The 16,699-nt window shown below is 34.8% G+C and overlaps 1 protein-coding gene across 4 annotated transcripts in view; it reads left to right on the top strand.

Annotated features, from left to right (window-relative positions):
- The window catches only part of Pgant5 (polypeptide N-acetylgalactosaminyltransferase 5), a 279,794-nt gene that overhangs the window by 40,445 nt on the left and 222,650 nt on the right, over positions 1-16,699 (top strand). For 2 of the 4 annotated variants that reach the window (XM_065232889.1, XM_065232861.1), the window contains exon 2: positions 2,380-2,408. The exons of the other annotated variants lie outside the window; for them this stretch is intronic. The gene's annotated coding sequence lies outside the window, so the exon portion shown is untranslated. The remainder of the gene's footprint in view (positions 1-2,379; positions 2,409-16,699) is intronic. 4 annotated transcript variants of the gene reach the window in all.

Here is a 16,699-nt window from a genome sequence, read left to right as displayed (position 1 = left end):
TGTGATCATCATCAGGAAAAAGGGACAAAATAATGTAAAAACGTTCAATTAGGACACATAAACCCAGTGCTTTTAATTTTTATCATCTATCACTGTTCTTGATAAGCGGCTCGATTATCCGGAGTGAATATTTTTTTCAAGTATCCGGATAATCGAGGCCACTTGTACAAGATTAGCAGTCGTAAGTAGGAAATATTAGCCACAGAAATTTGAATTTCAGTAGGTTACGTTGTGATATCAATGTCATTTGCGTTCTTACATTGATATTAAGATTATGTGAAGTGATATTCATATATCAGGTGACCATCATTTTTTCCTACATCTCATTTGTATCAAGTTCAATACCTTATTACGTAAATCAAGTTCAATACCTTATTACGTAAAATTACCTATGTAAATCGTTGACTTCACGCAGAAGTAATACTATAAAACATATAGTCAAAGTACATAACTCTGGATGGGAGCATACCACCAAACTGTCATTGGTCGAAAGGTACAGTAGCAACACCTACACTACCCGTGTCCCTCGAGATCTTCAAGTCGACGATGACAGGAGCACATACCGTGGTAGAGGTAACAATAGCTGCAATTTCCAAACCTACGACTGGATGCCTTCCTTCAGATAGCAACTGAAGTGCGGTAAAAATCGGTAGAACTGTTTCGAACACATCGTCAGATCATCTCTTTTTGCCAGTGTTTGGGGGGGACACCCCTCACCATCCCTCTCCAAAGAGGGAGTTTGGTGAAGAGAGATGAAAAAACCGATTTGTACCTTCCTTAAAAGTTGTCCTAGCTCGCTATTCTAATATCTATATGCAATCTTCACACTGCCGTACTCTAACAGAACTATCAACTCTATACTTTCATCTACTCCATCTATCGTATAAAAATTACCACTACAGTCTGTTATTTGAAATTAGCATCTTCAACTATGTAAATCGTTGACTTCACGTAGAAGTAATACTAAAACATATAGTCAAAGTACCAAAATAATCCTGATGAATGTGGGCGTCTTAGTGGAATACCTGTATAATGAGAGAAAGAAGGATTAGTATTTTCCATTTAATTCCACTACTTTATTTGCTTATCCTTGACAGATACGCGTATTTCGTCTACAATGTGCAGACTTCTTCAGTGTCTTGTACTAATACTCGACTTAGTCAGTCGAGTATTAGTACAAGACACTGAAGAAGTCTGCACATTGTAGACGAAATACGCGTATCTGTCAAGGATAAGCAAATAAAGTAGTGGAATTAAATGGAAAATACTAATCCTTCTCTCTCTCATTATACCAAAATAATGTTTTGTTTTTAATTTGAGATTATATAAATTTTCCAATGTTCCACATTTTGAGTATTTTTCTCAATGCCATATTAAAAAAAATCAAATTCTTTTTGTTTGATAAATCTAAGACCTTACTATTTTTATAAATATTTAGGAAATTAAAAAAAAATCAACAAATTTCAAAGCTTCAGAATTTTTTAAAACATCCGTTAGTTCAGACTAAGGAATGTTCAAACATTTTCTTACTGCGAGATCTTCAACAAATTTCTCTAGATCTCATTTGGATCTAGTTAAAAATTGTATAACCAATGCCTTAATTCGATCTCTCACTCTTTACAATTCGGTTTAATGACCCATTCAGCTTAATACCGTTCGGCCTAGTGACCTTACACATATTGGTTATCTAAAAGTAAGTGATACTATCGAGATAGGAACTAATGAAAATCAATTTGCATCACTTTACACTTGACTGAGACCTCTTATGTTTGTAAAGCCCGAGAACTTACTGAGCAACTGAGTTATGGGATTATTTATGGTCACTAGGCCCAACGCTTTTCAGTTGAATGGCTCATTAGACTAAATTGTAAAGAGTGAGAGATTGCATTTAGAAATGGTTTAAGAAATCATAAACTTGATACTTGATATAATTCTTATAATCACTTCACATTTGAAGATCACTTCCAGTTGACTTGTAAAGAATAAAGATCAATATTATTTTATAATATTCGAGCCATTTTGAATTTACTTTCATCTTTATAATTTTTCCTATTGGCTATTGAAGATAATTTTTCCACAAATATCATGGCAAATTTGTGATTGGTCATTGAAAAAAAAATCTTGAAATACTATAAATATTATAACCCTAGAATTTTTTGAGATTTGAACCGGATAATCCGGGAAAAAATCGGGAATTTCAAAATAAAAATTTGCTGGGCACCCTGCTATTACACTTTCAGCCTAATGACCCATTCGGGTTAGTGACCCATTCGGTCTAATGACCCATCACCAATTTGATTAATAGCCCACTTTGATTTGTTTGTTATTATTTTTATTCTGAATTGCTTACTAATCTTATATTGTGTTCTTCTTTTTCAGGTAACTGTGTCAAACAAATTCATTTCAAGGTATGTAACCCAGACTGCGCAAATTTAATCAGATTTCATGATTATACAAATTGAATTGAAAATTGAGTTACTTGTGATGAAATCTAGTATATCACCCAATTTGAGAATGTAAGGTGATGCTTGTAATATCTGTATTACAGTCAACTCCCTCTATCTCGATATTGAAGGGACCATCGAGATATAGAGGGATCAAGATATAGAACAAGAATAGCCTACTAGACCGTTTGAAGTGACCGAGATAACCAAAATGCTTATTTTGGCATTCTGAACAAATGTATTTTTTTTAAATTTTGCTCTGAAGTGCCTAGATCCCTCTCGGCTACAACCCTGGATATTCGAGATTTTAAAAATTTCATCTTTCAGAAGAGATTATTCCACAACCAAATAAGCTACGTCAATTTGAAGGTTTTTTTTTTAATGTAGATTCTTATAGGTGTACCCATATTTTGTTTTTGTTATAGTAAGTACAATAAACAGGCTGATTACCAGCAGGTATTAAAATAGTCGAAAAATTGTCGATTTCCACCATGGGCGGGATTTTTTGTTTCTTAATATTTTGGATTCAAATTTTCACCGCACTTGAAAAAATCTTCTACTTGATGTGTTTCCAAGGACAAATAGTTTTTGAGATATGACCAGATGAGTCACAGGCAGTTTTGAACTTTTATGTTTAAAAATCAATGCTTTTTAAATATATTTTTTTTAATTCCTCCGCACCGATGGCACAATAGTATTTTTATGTTATTTTTCACATGTCCTGGACAGGATTCTCATTATATGAAATCATAAATAGCTCATTTATTTACTTCTGTCCATAATTTAATTGTGGTCCTAAAAGTGAAACATACGTTCCTCTGGGATATAGCCAAAACGTTGTGCTTTAGAAGTACGATGAAATCAGATAGATTAGCAGGTATATAAAATTTCAGTTGTGGAATACCCTTATTCGAGTAATATTTTTTTAGGTGTAATCTCACTAGCAAGAATACGGCAAGAAGGGATTCAAGGAAAAATTAAAAAATATTAAATAGCATTGATTTTGCACCAGAAAAGCTCAAAACTACCACTCACTCATCTGGTCATATCTCAAAAACTATTTATCCAAATCATTTGCCCTTAGAAACACATCTAGTAGAAGAGTTTTCAAAAGTGTGGTGACAATTTGAGCCCAAAATATTAAGAAATTAAAAATTCCGACCATGGTGAAAATATGCTATTTTTTACACTTTGGATACCTACTGGTAGTTAGTCTGTTTACTGTAGTTCATATAACAAAAACAAAATGTGGGTACACCTATGAGAATCTACATTAACAAAAAACCTTCAAATTGACGTTATAAGATCACGAATAGCTTGTTTGGTTGTAAAGTAATCTCTTCTGAAAGTTGAAATTTTGAAAATCTCGAAAATCCAGGGTTGTAGCTCAGAAGGAACTAGGCATTTTAGACCTAACCAAAAAAGGCGTTTGTTCAGAATTCCAAAATAAGCGTTTTGGCCAAGTTTGGCTGAAATCGGTGACATTGACCAAAACTTATTTAAATTCTGTGCCCACTTGAGCTGGAATAATCCACATACATAGGGGAAAAGTTTGCTTCGGCAATACCTTAACCTATTATCGTCAGGGGGGTAAACAACGTCCTTGAGAGCTCAATTTTGGCATGTGGATACATTGTGTTTCAGAGCAACTATTTGCCAAATTTGAGTGCTCTAGGAAATTGTTTACCCCCTGACGGTAATAGGTTAAGGTATTGCCGAAGCCAACATTTCCCCTATATAATTACTGTTAGCCTATTCAGTAGATTAATAGTTAACATCATCTTGTGAAAGTTTCGTATGAAAATATTGATTTTGAAAAAAAAAAAAAATCGCGAAGTAAACGCTAGAATACCTGGCAGAGCTATGCCACAAACAAATCAACAACATCCACAAGGACATGTTTTAGATCAGTATTAACCATGAATATTAGCGCCTCAAACTTCATTAAAGTTAGAGTGCATATGGTGTACTTTGCTTGTAGACTCAGGTGCAGATATTTCAATTTTCAAATCAAATAAAGTACTTGAAATTCAACAAATTAATAATAATTTCAAAACTAAACTGACAGGGATTACTGAAGGAGAAATTGAAACACTGGCAATAACTAAAACAGTGTTAGATTTCGGAGATGGTTTACATGTGAAACATATCTCTCATTTAGTTAAACCAGATTTTCCAATACTAACAGATGGCATTTTAGGGAGAGATTTTCTATCGTCTCTCAAGTGTAACATCGATTATGAATTTTGGTTATTAAATTTTACCATTGACAACAGATCTGTATCTATTCCAATTCAAGATACAGTGAATGAAAATTACATCATACCGCAAAGATGCGAAGTGATTCGAAAAATTAAAAATTTAAACATCACGGAAGATATGGTTTTATTTTCGCAAGAAATTAAACCTGGTGGCAATGCAATAATTTCACCAAATAATCGGTAAATTCATGAATACATCGTTGCAACCAATTAACGTATCAAATGTTGACCTAAAACTCAAAATGGAACCATTGAACAATTTTAAAATTTTAAACATTAAAACTACCAGCAAATCAAAAGCAACACAAACAAGAAACATTAAAATTCTGAATGAGATGAACATGATAAAGGTTCCTGAATATGCAAAAGATGACTTAAAAAAATGTATTACTAAATTTTCAGACATTTTCTCACTACCCGATGAACCAATTACAGTAAATAATTTTTATGAGCAAAGCATTAATTTAAATGACAACATTCCTACTTATATACCAAATTACTAAACCATTCACTCTCAATATGATAAAATAGAAACTCAAATTAATAAAATGCTGAAGGATAACATCATAGAGCCTTCAGTATCTTCATACAATAGCCCAATATTGTTATAACCGAAAAAATCAACAGATGATAAGAAAAAGTTAAAATTAACTGACAAATTCCCTTTACCGAGGATATTTAGATTCTATATTGGATCAACTTGGTAGAGTGAAATATTTTTCAACTTTAAATTTGATGTCCGGGTTTCATCAAATTCCTTTGGATGAAGCCTTGAGAAAATTTACAGCTTTTTCGACCCAATCAGGTCACTATCAATTTACCAGATTACCGTTTGGACTAAACATTAGTCCAAACAGTTTCCAAAGAATGATGACAATTGCAATGTCTGGATTGACTCCAGAACATGCTTTGTTTATATTGACGATATTATTGTGATAGGATGCTCAATCCATTTACAGAATTTATCAACAGTTTTTGAAAGAATTCGAAAACACAATTTAAAATTAAATTTAGCAAAATGTACATTTTTTAATTCAGAGGTTACTTATTTAGAACACAGAATAACCGATAAAGCTATTCTTCCAGATAGTAATAAATTCAATACAATAAAGAACTACCCAGTTCCAATAAACAGTGACGAAGTTAGAAGGTTTGTAGCTTTTTGTAACTACTATCGGAAATTCGTTCCTAATTACATGTCTCGTAAACATCGTGAATGACTTTCCAAGTTAAACAAATAAACAAATTAACATGTCTCGTAAAAAATACATTCAGATTGTTTAGGAAACCTACAGTGATGGCCTTTAAATTAGCACAATAGGCCGATTTTCATATAAACCAACTTTAGGATGTTGCAGCTATGTTGTGTTATGATCAATTGAGCTGAAATTTTGACACAGAACTACAAATATGCTGAATTTTGCGTGTATGTAATATCAAATTATTGGAAACGCTTGCAGGAAATTGACTGACTGGTTGAAAATGGCCAACTAATCAGCACATTTATAATTTGAAATTTCCGAAGTGTTATAGTTTTAAAATATTCACCCCTAATGTTTGCCAATAAACGACGGCGCACACTGGGGCAGATCAGTGATTTTCTCGGAAAAAATTAATAACTTTTGAACAAAGAATCCAATCAGTATACTGTCTTCGGTAAAGTTGTTTGTATTAGTTAAGCGCTTCTTCTGAATAAATTAATTAGTTCGCAACTTGGTCGTAGAGATGGCGCGCGAATCTAACTTTTGAATAAAGCATCCTAGACGTATGGTGTTTTCAACAAAGTTTTTTATCTATTAAAATGAAGGAAAGTTGCAGAAGACATAAAACTTCCATAACCTTTAGTTTCGGAGATATAGGGTGTATTGAAAAATATGATGCCAAAATTCTTATTTGTAACTTTTTTGTATATTTTCATATGTTTGCTCTGGTTTCTGCCTTTATTCCAACGAAAACAAACTAGGTGCGAATTTTCATTGCACTATTTGTGGAATTTATAGTGGTTTTAGTGAAATATTCTCGAAAAACATGATATTTTGCCTCTATTTTAGGTGGGTGGGATTCTCGAAAGGGCAGCTAAGGGCAGCTGGACTTTGTCTTTTTTGCTAGCTCATGTCATTGTCTAACATATACCAGAAAACTGAAGACATGATATTCGATGATTTTTTTTAATTTCACTTTATATATACCGATAAAAACATCCATTGAAATGAACTGTTTCACATAATAAAAAACATTATATAAATTTTTGACATGTCACCATTTTTAAATGCTGTGCTGAATTTTGAGATTGTTTACTTAATATGAGCTGCCAGCGAACCAGGGGCCTGGCTGGCGGCCATGTTTTTGATGCTATCATCTGTTTTTGACTCTCTGTTTACTACACGATTATCCGTCCCTTTCCACCATGTATACGTCAGCTCAATCAGCTGCATTACCCAGGTAAAGTTGTATATGTGACATCATCGTACAAGCTGTCCCTAATAAACAAATACCATAAACGAACAATAGCCCAAATAGTTGAACTTTTCCACAAATGGTTTGGATGATACCCCAAACACGTCGTTAAGCAAAATAACCATAACAAATTTATTAGAGGTGTGCTGCCGTGCCAACGTGATCGTGTACAACGTACAATTATCGATCACTTTTTCGAAGAGACGTATCAGCTTTTGTAAACAATGCATTTGATCGTCGGTTTGGTGTAACTGGTAGCTCGCTCTTCGAAAAAGTAATCGAGAATTATTAATGTGCGTCAATGTTTCAGTAGTTGGTATCCATAAGCGTGAATTTTTTTCTCGTATCAGTTCAGTGATCAATTTCCGGTGTTGAGCAATAATCCACAAAGTTGCTATAATGGATTCACCTTCAATGTAAATTTTCAACAGTTGTTTATTCTATGCCATATGCTCAACATGCATTTCGTTTAGTGGTGTCTCAAAATTAATTTTAGTAAATATAATAGATCACACAAGCACATCAAACTATTTTTACAACCAGATCCATTAATTACAAGTCTGCGAAAAAGACCGAAGAAAAATTCAGCCCAATTAATAAAAAAAATAGCGAGGTATTAGCATTATTACAACCTCCGGATTCATTTGACAAATAGTGACAATTAAGGACAACTGATTTCTAAATACTTCAACTTAAGAGATAGCTTAATCTTTAAACCATTACTGCTTCTGCAATTTAAAAAGTTTAACGAATAAAAATTATACATAACTGACAGGTTTCCTTATTAGTAGAGATACTTGTAACGGTTTACAAAAGGTGAAATTAAAAAAAATCATCGAATATCATGCCTTCAGTTTTCTGGTATATGTTAGACAATGACATGAGCTAGCAAAAGAGACAAAGTCCAGCTGCCCTTAGCTGCCCCTACGAGAATCCCACCCACCTAAAATAGAGGCAAAATATCATGTTTTTCGAGAATATTTCACTAAAACCACTATAAATTCCACAAATAGTGCAATGAAAATTTGCACCTAGTTTGTTTTCGTTTGAATAAATGCAGAAAACAGAGCAAACATATGAAAATATACAAAAAAGTTACAAATAAGAATTTTGGCATCATATTTTTCAATACACCCTATATCTCCGAAACTAAAGGTTATGGAAGTTTTATGTCTTCTGCAACTTTCCTTCATTTTAATAGATAAAAAACTTTGTTGAAAACACCATACGTCTAGGATGCTTTATTCAAAAGTTAGATTCGCGCGCCATCTCTACGACCAAGTTGCGAACTAATTAATTTATTCAGAAGAAGCGCTTAACTAATACAAACAACTTTACCGAAGACAGTATTCTGATTGGATTCTTTGTTCAAAAGTTATTAATTTTTTCCGAGAAAATCACTGATCTGCCCCAGTGTGCGGCGTGCTTAAGAAAGTTATTTACGACATGGTAAAAAAATTTCCGAAATAATAGACTTCTGTGCTAATTAGTTGGCCACTTTCAACCAGCCCGTCAATTTCCAGCAAGCGCTTCCAATAATTTGATATTACGTACACGCAAAATTCAGCATATTTGTAGTTTTCAGCTCAATTGATCATCACAAAACAAAGTTGCACCATGCCAAAGTTGGCTAGTTTGTATGAAAATCGGCCTATTGTGCAAATTTAAAGGCCGCCACTGTATACTTACATTTGCTGTATTTGTTGTTTTTTCCTGTTTACACCAATTTTCACTGCATAGAACTAGCCATAAGCATTTCAAACGAGTCAGTCCATCACTCTTTTAACCACACCAACAAACAACGACCAACACCGTTGTACCGCTACTTAACAATCTCTCAATTTATCAGCTCTACTCCCGATTGCTACGTGCCCGTAAGCTGAGGTTAATTTAGTATTAAGCTAGCGAAAGTGAGGTGTGGCAAACCGGCTGACCGGTGAGTGACGTACTCTCGCCTACGGGACCGTTGAACGTACTACGTTGGTACACCTACCTATTCTCTAACGTACAGTAGGTACAGCGCCTAGCTTCTACAGGTTGCTGATGTCCAGCTGATAAAATATTCATCACAGTCAAGACAAGTGCGGTACGATGATTTCGGTGCAAACAATTTCAATCCAGTTGCTGCTGCACCAGTACCGGTAGAATAAGTTGGGACACAGCGCGTCGGGCGCGCACAGTGCAGAACCTGGCGGGGTGTAGTGTTAATTAAAATTCTGCCGGCTGCCGGACACACGCTTGCTGGTCGGGCTGTGGCTTTGGCACGCTACAGTCGAACTCAATTATGCACCGCTCGCGTGAGCTCTGCTCTGGAGAAGGAGGAAGACTGGCAACCGTGCTGGCGTACAAAGTTGACTTACCGACTCATTCGTTGTCGAGCTGATTAAAACGTTGCACATGCTGTGTGTGGGTTACTGTGTAGGTTTCCGCAGGGAACTTTTCGGATATCGCGAAGTAATTTAAGGTATGACATGTTGGAGCAGCGCATGTTGAATAATTCAGGTGTTGCAATTGTTCTGGGACTACATTTCCTTCCGGGTGTGAATTGCACTTAAGTGATTAATTATATAAACTCAGAAGTAAAAAGAGTGATGTAATGTTGAAACTCAAGCTGTCAACCCTTGGTTGGTATGTATCCCACTTTTAAGCATTCTGATATTTTTTTAAGTCTTGTAAGTTCCTTGGGTTCTCTTATTTGTCATAGAGGATTATTTTGATTTGGAAATTTGCTCAATCTCTCTAGGTTTAGAGTATCATATAGCTAGATAATGCCTTAGAGTAAAGTGTCAAGAGCAGGCATAAGTTCCATTATTAATTGTGATAATAATCGAGAAAAAGAAAGAGTTCATTATTCCATTACTTTCACAAGGAGACTGTCACCTCCAGCATAGTCTTGCTTTATAACTGTGCCTTTACCGACTGAGCTAAGGAAAGCCCCACTGTAAATATTGTTAGAATTTAAAATAGGTCGTATAAGAAGAGTCCGGTCTCACCGTAGGTGGCCTTAAGTGTCTGCATTTTTCCATTTAAAAACGGTAATATTCATGACCGGTTTTCCCACGATGCACGATTGCCAAGCTTATATGTATTGCACTAGCGATAAGGATTGTACTGAAAGAGAATAATCACCTTCTGACTCGACAGTGTGCGCGCATTCACATCCAGCTGGAAAGCCTGTGCCATACGTTCCCCACACTCGTCGCTACGGAGCTGATGGACTGAGCTTTTCCTTCCCTGACAAAAGCCATGAAATAAAATCTAATGTGAGAGAACTTCAACTGCCCCTTGCTGGCAATAGTCCGATTTGGAACGCGCTTTTGTCCCCATCTATGCAATCCGGTGCTATACTGCGTGAGGCTAGCCCTGTCCCAAGTGAGGTATATTGTAGTCCTTGATTCAGTCGCATGACATTTTCCATAGTTTTCAGTTTTCTTCTTTTTCCGCTATTCGTCGGGAATAGGGGAAAAAACCGTGCAGTGACATGCAAAAAAGCCATCGGTGGAATAGAAACATATGCTCAGGATTACAGTGAGATCAGAGCATCTTAATCCTTTTTTCCCATCATGCATATATGGGGCTGAAAAATATGTGAGCAGAATAATCACAAAACGACCCGTCCTCGTCGACGACGACGGCGACGACGATAAACGGCATCCACCCGTATTCCAGAGCGCACAATACGGTGAAGGAATGCATGGCCCAGGGCGATAAGCCGAGGAGAATAGAGAAAGGAATCACTTTTTCATAGACTCGGCGTAGAATATTAATCAGTGTGAGCTCGCGTGTCTGTCACACACAAAAGCGAACCTTGTGACGCGGCGTGGTTGTTACCAGTGTTGGGAGGGAAAGGGATCGACGTCGCATGCCGATCGCAACCCAGGAAAAAGCCAAAATCCTTTTGGCTTTTCCTCGCTGGAGCTGGAGGAAAAAGGGGCAAAGTCGTATCGCATTTCCCGGAGCAGCAGGGTTGTTGTCGAGTCGGAGCTTAGATTCAATCAATAAAGCTTTCGATTCTTCTATTATACCCAGCTCTTGGTCCCGGGTGATGGAATGGGTACTAACTTATACCAAACAAACAAAGGCCCACCCGTTTGACTACAAATTAGGCCGACAATGGGAAGCCTATCTCGGTAACAGTTCGCAATGGTTGTTTATCGCGCTGAAGTGATTGCGTGTTGCAGCATTAGAATAACATTCGATGAATAGAAATCGTCATATTAGTGGACATTCGCTTTTTGGCATTCGTTTGGAAAATGAAAGTGAGACAAATGTCTAGAGAAATATACAAACTACCTTAGGACCCATTCTGAATTCATAAGAACGAATGAAGTTGTAAATATGAGGCCTTTAGATCTACAGTACCCGTTCGATTTTGGCACGGTTCGATTTTGGCACCGTATCGACTACCTGACAAAAACCTGGAAAATCAGGGAATCTCAGGGAATTCCAATTAAATTCAGGGGAATATTTCTTAAACACAGAAACTTTTTAAATAAGTATGACTGACTTCGCTAGTTTCAAACAACGTAATAACTCTGTGTTGTTTGAGTATGTTTTTTCAATTGAAATTTTAAATAGAGCTGTGAACTTGTGGTTATTCAATGCTTGATGTTGCATTTTTGCACGTTGAGCAAAAGTTACTCAAATAAAAGGGTATTTCTATGATTTTAAGCCTACATTCCTGAGTTGAGCTGGTATAAAACTCCGATTCCGTAGACGCTAGACGCTAGAGTTGATGCTAAATTTAAGCTGCTAATGGGTTTGTGCGGCTCTTAATAGATGTTACACCTAATTGCGTCTGACAAAATTTAACCTTCAAGTAGATTAATGCGTGTCCAGCAAAAATCAATCCCTTGAGCGCATTGGATCGCCTTTGAGTAAATGCAAGAATGCTTCAGAGTTAAGCTGGGCTTAGACAAGGCATGTCATTGATCGATTCAGTTGAATTCAATTGGCCTGGACCCTACCTATCCACCCATCAACTCATGGATCGGGGAGCAACGGCTTTACTTCCCTTGTCTTAACCCAGCTGTAAGAAAAGATTTTTGTTTTTGTTAATTACTTTATTTGCACAGGCTCAATCGAATAAACTTTACAGAGCCAAGTTATCATTTTCTTTATACATTATAAATGTCTTAAATCTAAAATTAAAGGATTTGACCGATTACTCGCGGTCTTCTCGAGGTTACGGGATGACAATTGTTTGGATCGGGAGAGGGAAAAGGAGATTTGAAATATGATTCATGATTCAAAAATTTCACTATTTCTAAAAGTTATACTTAATCCTATCGACGTTATATCAACTCTGTAATTATACAATTATTACAGAAACAAATATACAAAAAAAACACACACACACACACACACACACACACACAAAATACAAACTAAACACAAGGTTCATCAAACTTACAATCTATGGTTAATATTCTTAAAGAAATAAGAGAAGATGATGATTTTTTTCTAAATACTTCTAGTTTTTCTTCCTTGTTGTTTTCTTAACAGCTTGATTAGCTTAGAGAACTAACTAAATGAGAATTTAGGATGATAATCCTGCTTTTTTTTTGATTGCTTGGAGTAGCACTTTTATGATTGAATAATGATTCAAATATACGTAGACAGCATAGAGTGGCTTGATTAAGTATTCTAGATTTTCGTTGTTAACCTGGTTAGCTCGTAAAAGTAGGTTCTCAGGAAAATTTTAGTATTGTAATGTTGCTGTTATTGCAATTTAGATGAAATTGACTTACCGAATTTTGGAAATTTTTAAGTCACCGGAAAAAAACCCGATGGATGACATATCTGTGAAAAATATACCTCGCCCTCTCTTCGAAAACAATAAGATTTCAACACCCTTCACTAGATTTTCAGAATACAGTCACCTATTAAAACTATTAAGTGAATCTTTGTTTTTTCATAACAAATATGAACAGATTTTAGAATTAATTGTACACAGAAAAAAATCTGCATTTTAAATATGGCGTAAAATCTCCCTTCGTTTAATTTTGAGCTATACTTGGCATAAACAGTGAAATTGTTTACAAGCTTTCATACAATATATTCATTGAAATATCGCGTAAATCTATGCCAAATCTAGCGTTAATGTTATCCCAAGTAACATTGCTGGTTTTATCGCGGTTTTATAGCATTCTACAAGTCTAAATCATGGTCTACAGAACCCTCATAAAACCAAAATTGTTACTTGGGATGCGCGCTATATCTCGCAGAAATTTACATGAATTTTTCGAACGTATTTCAGAGAATATTTTGTAGGGAACTTTTTGAAAATCTCTAAGAGAGTTTTACTAAAACTCCCACAAGTGAAGAGGATTGCAGAATTCACGAAAAATACCAAGGAAAGTAAATTTTGAGGGTCAGTTCCATAATAATGCTATAGAGCATTTCTAGCTCAAATCGTTAAAAAAAAATGTCAATTTTGTCTCGACCCCTTCTGATTTGAATGAAACATTGCTCACGTGTTCGCTGCTACTAATGGTTGCATTTTTCATTTAAATATGATTTTTTCCTCCAGAGTAACTTTTGAAAAGGGCGTATAAAAAAAATGATTATTTTTTATTCAAAAAATCATAACTTGAAAACTATTGATCTGATCAAAATGGCATATGAGAAGAAGTTTTAGGTAATTAAATTATCTTTGCGGAAAAAATACACTGTAAGAAAAAACTTCTTAAATTAGTATTTAAAAAACGTAAAACGATGATTATCTCAAAACACCCCCCCTTCGATCTTTATAATTTTTTTTTTCAAGAAAATTGATGGAATACCCTTGAATTTCGTGAAAAGTGTATGCTGGTAACTTCCTTAAAAAGAAATCTATAATTTTTTAAATTTTTGTTGGTTTTTACAAGTTGATGAAAATGCATATTTTTTTGAAAAAATAACAATTTATTTGGATTTTACGCATAATTTTCAATAACATTGCATATACAAACTTTTTTCCTAAGTCCAGCCGTTCTCAAGTTAATGCAAATTAAAAAAAATATAATTATAACAATTTTCAACATTTTAGGCCATTTTCAAATGTTCGTCGAGATGTCCAGCAACGAGATTTTATTTCATGATTGTATATTAAAAAACAAACAATTCATTCTCAGATATGGTAGCTGTCAGACTTACCCGTTTCTATCTAGAGGCAGCGGAAGAGAAGCACGTTGATGTGGTCAAATGAATGATTTGTTGAGATAAAAAACAGTATATATTTATTATTTTATTTTACAACTCATATTATTTGAATACATTGAATAATTTGGGTGTATCGTTTGAATTAGAGAATATTTTTACTGCAATTTGGTTGTTTGAAACTGGAATATAGCAATGATATTTTCGAGTTCCAGGAATTGGTTTCACTTTCTTAAAAATTGGATCAAATTCCGTGTCAGCCTTTTTGTATTCTTCCGTAGAAACATAACAAAATGACATTTTTGTTTGAAGATCTTCTTTACGACTATTTGCCCAGTCGTACAGTTGTTGAGGGTTCGTTATAGGGTGCTCGTGTTGCTAAGCTAAACTTGCTCTGGTTGCCATTCTCTTAAGGGTACCGCCAATCGCATCACAATGACCTTTGCCGTGTGAAGTTGCAAAAAAATGCCATTCAATTTCTACATTATGCTTATCTTTAAATCCACAAAGGCTAGCAAAAATTTTTATGTTTTTGTATTGTGATGCTGCTCCATCTGACATAAAAATACACTTTTGGACGGCTATTTGCAACTTTAAAAATTCTAATAATTTTGAGATAAACAACTGAACTGCTACTGTGTCATGCTTTGAAATTGATTTAGGTGGAGGTTTACAACACTTGAAATTGTTATCCATCGTAAAAAACTACTTGCTTTTTAACTTGAAACGCTAAGAGAGATGAACTGAATGGAACAGGTGAAGATCGTCCCAATATATATATATATATATATGTAGCAGAATAATTACAATGTTGACATTATACCTATCTTCATTAGGTACAATTGATTATAGCAAACTTTTTTAAGTGTGAGTGTCAGAAGCCTCCACGGGGTGCCTTTTTATGTAGTTGTGATATCGCGGGATGAGCTCTTAAGGCATAATATGGTATGGTATACGTCAGAGAAGTACCTAGAGAATTTATCTCAATTACAGGTTTAATAACATATTTGTTTACCTGTTTATGTTTTGAGCCTCTGTTATGACATACACAATTCTATCCAGGTATACAACTAATAGAGGACAGAAAAAAGGCACATGAGTGGGTTTGTTGATTATTTGGGTATATTTGAGAGTATTTACTTATAAATTTGTTTCTTTTCCGCTGCGTCTAAATAGAAACGGGTAAGTCTGACAGCTATCATATTTGAGAATGAATTGTCTGTTTTTTAATATATATTCATGGAAAAACATCTCGTTGCTGGACATCACGACTAACATTTGAAAATGGCTCAAAATGTAGAAAATTATTATAATTATTTTTTTTTTTAAATTGCATTAACTTGAGAACGGCTGGACTTAGGAAAAAAGTTTATATATGCAATGTTTTTGAAAATTATGCGTGAAATACAAATAAATTACCATTTTACTAAAAAATATGCAATTTCACCAACTTGTAAAAACCAACAAAAATTTCAAAAATTATAAATTTTTTTTTAAGAAAGTTACCAGTATACACTCTTCACCAAATATTAGGGCATTTTCTCAGTTTTCTTGAAAAAAAATTATAAAGATCGAAGGGGGGGTGTTTTGAGATAATCATCGTTTTACGTTTTTTAAATACTAATTTACTAAGTTTTTCTTTCAGTGTATTTTTTCCCGCAAAGATAATTTAACTACCTAAAACTTCTTCTCATTTGCCATTTTGATCAGATCAATAGTTTTCAAGTTATGATTTTTTGAAAAAAAATAATCCATTTTCTTATACGCCCTTTTCAAAAGTTACTCTGGAGGAAAAAATCATATTTAAATGAAAAATGCAACCATTAGTAGCAGCGAACACGTGAGAAATGTTTCATTCAAATCGGAAACACTCATGACCAACCGGTTTGCGTTTTGGGCTGGAAATGCTCTATATAGAAATTCCATGTGCATTTCGAATGGAATTTCTAGAGAAGTTTAATGAGAATTCCATACAATTTCCTAAAGGATTTTACATGAGAACTCCAAGATAATGCTGAACAAAATTTGAAGACTATTCTGGGCGGAAGAATTTCCCCTGCCCTATGGTGTTGGCAGGGAATGGGGATTACAAATTTTGCTCATAAAACCCAATAGGCCCTTTTCAATTGTTGGTCGAGAATTGGAGGTGAATTGCATGGGAACTCTACAAAGAATTTCATGCAAATTTAAATAAAAAAGAAAGCTCAAGTGAATTACATGAAAGAGTTTAAAATTCGATGGGAATCTAGGGATGTCTTTCCTTTATTTAACGTCGGTCTCTGTTCCGCAATCTAGTGCCAATCACCGACGGACATCGATTGCCATCCATTGACGGCAATCGAATGTGCAGGAAGGCAGCTTCCACACCTGCGTAGGATATTGCACCCATTCATCAAC

Source organism: Ochlerotatus camptorhynchus, unplaced genomic scaffold (genome assembly GCF_037179485.1).
Source record: "Ochlerotatus camptorhynchus isolate MF236.1 unplaced genomic scaffold, CSIRO-AGI_Acam_v1.1 ptg000036l, whole genome shotgun sequence".
Lineage (NCBI taxonomy): Eukaryota > Metazoa > Arthropoda > Insecta > Diptera > Culicidae > Ochlerotatus > Ochlerotatus camptorhynchus.
This window is presented reverse-complemented; position numbering and strand designations above follow the sequence as displayed.